Raw genomic sequence first — 4,475 nt, 5'->3', positions numbered from 1 at the left:
AACCCTCCGAAAAGGACCTGATCATTAAGAATGTCACACCTTATTTTTACCTATACCCCGGAAGGGAGTATAAGGGAGTTTTTTTCAACTTAAAGTGACAATCGAAACGGGATTATTTATTTATTAAAATCAGAGTCGCCACTTGGGATAATTTTATGGTGTCCCAAGTCACCGGTTCAAATCCCGAGTCGAGGAAAAGATTGACTCTGTTTTATAGTCTGCGAACACAAAAATCCGGGTAAGAAATTTTGTTAACCCGGGAGAAGGTGTTAGGCATTCCCGGATTCCGTGGTTCTAGCACGGTCGCTCAACTGTTATTTTTGGCTCAATTATCTTATTTTAATTACATGTTTTAACCTATGTGCATTTTAGCTTTATAACCGCTTTTAACCATTTTAAGGAAGATTGCAACGTCATTTAAAATATGTCTTGAACCACATCACATAAATGCACCCGCAGTCCGCAACACATTTGTCTAACGTTGTTGAGATTTTGGATTTGGGTCACATAAATGACACCCGAGTTTAGGAAGGTAAATTATTAGATAGCGCGCCTAAAGCAACTGCGCATTTTTAAATTTGCAAGGGCCACAGAAATTCACTAAATGACGCGCCTCGATTTCTAAGGATAAAAATAGTAATTAAACGAGGGCCTTGCAGTTTTGAAATTTTATTTGGCAAGGCACACCCCGCTTCCAATTTTAAAAAGGAACTCAAGCTAAACCTCTGAGGGCCGTAAATATGCTTTAACTGAATATGGCACGCCCCAATTATTAACTGATACCAATCGAATTGAACAACTTAACTGATACTAATCGAACTGTTAATCAAATTCTTACGATCCCGATGATCCACCTCCAAAACGAATAATGCGAGTCGACTGATACTAGCATTGGGCATGGAATCGAATTAAGAAAACTTCAACTCTGATTTTTAAAACAATTAATAAAGCTTAACTAAGCTAAATTTCGAATTTTGTCTCTTATGCATCTCTGGGTCACTTCTGCTACCACGATAGTCCAGCCACCAAACGAATGAGCTACTGCGCTCAATAAGCAAACCCAAATAACAACAACAAGCCATTTTCCCTTGCAAATGACCTTAGAATTTAGGGCCCAATGAGCCCAAATCCTATGAAGAACCAAACTGAGGATCCTAGACCCAACATCGAACCTATACTAATGCAAAACAGCCCTTTACACTCAAAACAACTGGATAAATCTCATCACTACTCAATAATTAATATACCAGGAAACTTTGAATATTATTAACGACAAATGTTCAGACACAACTTGTAAAAAAAAACTGATCATAACTTAAAACACCATTCAATTAGATATCCCGTGAAGCCTGATGTTGCTTAGCATGCTATGATACTTAGTTTACACCATCAAGCATAGAATCTAATCGCTGATCCATTTAGGTTATACTCCGTAAAGTCCAAAATGTTTCTAAATCAATTACATTCAAACAAAACCAAATAAATCCTAAAGTAAACATATAGCGTTTGATGACATGATCGACCACATATGAGGAAACTTAACTAGGAGAAATATGAAACAAAAGGATTCATAGACCACAGAAATAAGGCTAAGCTATGAACAAATGACTTAAAGTTAAGCTTCAAAATCCCATTTCCATTTCACTCTTCGACTTGAACGTCACATTATACAAGTTTCAGAACATGTACCTGGAAATTATAAGGAAAAGGAAGTGAGTAAGCAATAAACAGCAATAGCCCAGTAATCAGGAAACAAAGCAAGGAAAACCAACTTGATTCAAGCAATGGAACAGTAAAACCAGACACCAAACAGCTTCAAACCAGCTTTTCAAGATCAAAAATCAAGCCATTTTCAGCCAACTGCAGAATCTAGGCTACCAGGGATTCTATCTAGTGAAGGGGCTCAGAAATTCAACACTTAAACAGAGTTTTTGAGAAATTTTCACCAAGAAAATGCAGGACAATCAATGTTCAAAATCTCCCAGCCGTCTCAGTTTTTTTTAAGTTTTTATCTCTTAAACTCTGACTTGAATATCAAGTTATGATGCCTTTATAAGCAAGGCTCTAGGGCAGCCCTAAGGAATCAATTGTTTGCTCCTAAAACCTTTTCCAATTTTGGTTTTTGCTTTCATACCCTTAGGGTAAATTTCAGATTCTCACATGAGTCCCCTACCCCAGCTTCCTCGAAGCTTTTTCAATCAGTTTTCAAAGATTCCTTAAGCCTAAGTTCCTAAACTACCCTTTAAGCACCCTGTTATTTCCCTGAAACCAAAACCAATATGGGTCAAAGTTGACCCAAGGTTGAATTAATTCATAACCCAGCCCAAACCATGAGCCTGTACTAACAGCCCACATTTGAGTTTTCAAACTCTGAACTTAATAGAAATCTTCAAACAGACCAACCCTTTGAATTTCAGTTCACTTAGAGAAGCTCGGAAAATAGTTATTTAGTAATTAAACGACTAATTAATCATATTATACCAAGATATTGATACGCTAACCCATTTTATTGAACTTAAAATTAAACTTAAACTAAAGAGGAATAAGGCTCAGGACCATAGCCTTAAACATTAACAAGAATAAGAAGAGAGGAAACGAAAGTAGGTTGGTTCAAACATAAAGCAGACGACGGAGACGAAAGAGCAAGAACAAAGAACAAATACCTTGATGGCCACAAGACTTGATAAACTTCAAACGATTCCGACTTGACTTGAAACCTACTATTAAACGTATGTTCCTTTTGAGAACAAATGATCAATACTCATTTCAAGCCCAATCGTTCATCAGAACTCGAGGACTTGAGAGATTTTCTTCTCCTTCGATTTCAGATTTGAAACAGGTCCGATTTGGCGAGGGTTTTGGAAAAAATGGTGATGGATTAGGATGCAAGGAGGGGTGATGGTTGCATGGCCAAATTTTGGTGGTGATTGGAGCTATTTCGCCGGTGATAATGGTAGACTTGCTCGAAGATGGCGTTATGTGATGAGGGAGATGAGAGGAGGGCTTGTTTGGTCTTAGGTCTAAATGAGGGATTTCAGATAGTCTTAATTGAGATGGGGGGAAGTCCCAGGGCCGTTGGATGAAGTGAAATCAACGGCTCAGATAAAGGGATAGCAAAACGACGTCGTTTGGTTCATGCATGGGTTTGGACCGGATCGGGGACGGGTCTAGGCTGGAGTTGGGCGGGTATTTTGGGGCCAAATGATTTGGGCTTGTGGATTTTGAAACTAAACAGGCCCAAAAAATCAAATCCTCTCTAATCCTTCTTTTTATTTTCTTTTCTTTTTTCAAAATTCTTTTAAATTAAATCTAATAGAATAAAAACCTAAATTAATTCCTAAATAAAATTATCCTACCATATTGAATTAATTAACTCTAACTAAAAATTACCACAAGTAATTAAAAACCAAATTTAAAGGGAAAACTACCAAAATTCCAAACTTAAAATTAAAAATGCAAAAGTAAACTATTTTTGTGATTTTTCTATTTTTATAAAACAACTAATTTGTTAATTAGTCTAACAAATGTAAAATTAAATCCTAAATGAAAATGCAATATCTTTTTGTATTTTTCATGACTTAGATAAAATAAACGTGCACAGACAAATGCAAACACTCGACAAAATGCCACAAAAATCTACGAAATTGCAAACAATGGGGAAAATGCATTTTTTGAATTTATGGGAGTAATTCATATAGGGAAAAAATCACGTGCTCACAGCTGCCCCTCTTTGCTCGGAAACACGAAGAGATTTCGTGCAAAGATAAAGTGAGCGGATACGAGCGATTTTTGCTTGTTTGAATACTCTGTGGGAAGCATTTTTGAAAGATTTGATCGCACCCTTCTCCCGAGATTGCCTACATATCTTTGGATATAAAAGAATCAGGTCAGTGTAGTTTGGGAAGTTTCGGTAGCTGGGACTACCATGAAGCTGTGATTTCACAGTTGCTGCTGCTGCTACTGCTTACTGACCTCCTTATTATACCATGACAAAATAAAAGAAACTATACTAAACTATGATTTATGAATTAGAAGAATCCTATCTATATCTTCAAACTTGATCTTGCATTTCCTGTTGCCTTGTTAACTTGTATTTTCCAGGTGAAGTTCCTTTTTTGCCGACTTGAATTGTAATTTTGAGATGCTTTCCCTTTTCTTCAGGTGGGCGCCTGATTTTCAAAACTTTAGTTGTATTCCCTTGTTCTCTATGTGGGCGCCTGATTGTCAAAAACTTGAACTATGTTCCTTTGTTCTCTAGGTGGGTGCCTGATTTCCAAAATTTGAACTGTATTCCCTTGTTCTCCAGGTGGGCGCCTGATTGCCAAAACTTGAACTTTATTTCCTTGTACTTCAGGTGGGCGCCTGATTGCCAAAACTTTAGCTTTATTCCCTTGTTCTCCAGGTGGGCGCCTGATTGTCAAAAACTTAAACTATGTTTCCTTGTTCTCCAGGTGGGCGCCTGATTACTAAAACTT

The sequence above is a fragment of the Nicotiana tabacum genome, chromosome 7 (genome assembly GCF_000715075.1).
Source record: "Nicotiana tabacum cultivar K326 chromosome 7, ASM71507v2, whole genome shotgun sequence".
NCBI lineage: Eukaryota > Viridiplantae > Streptophyta > Magnoliopsida > Solanales > Solanaceae > Nicotiana > Nicotiana tabacum.
The sequence above is the reverse complement of the archived record's forward strand: the minus strand, read 5'-3'. Positions refer to the sequence as shown.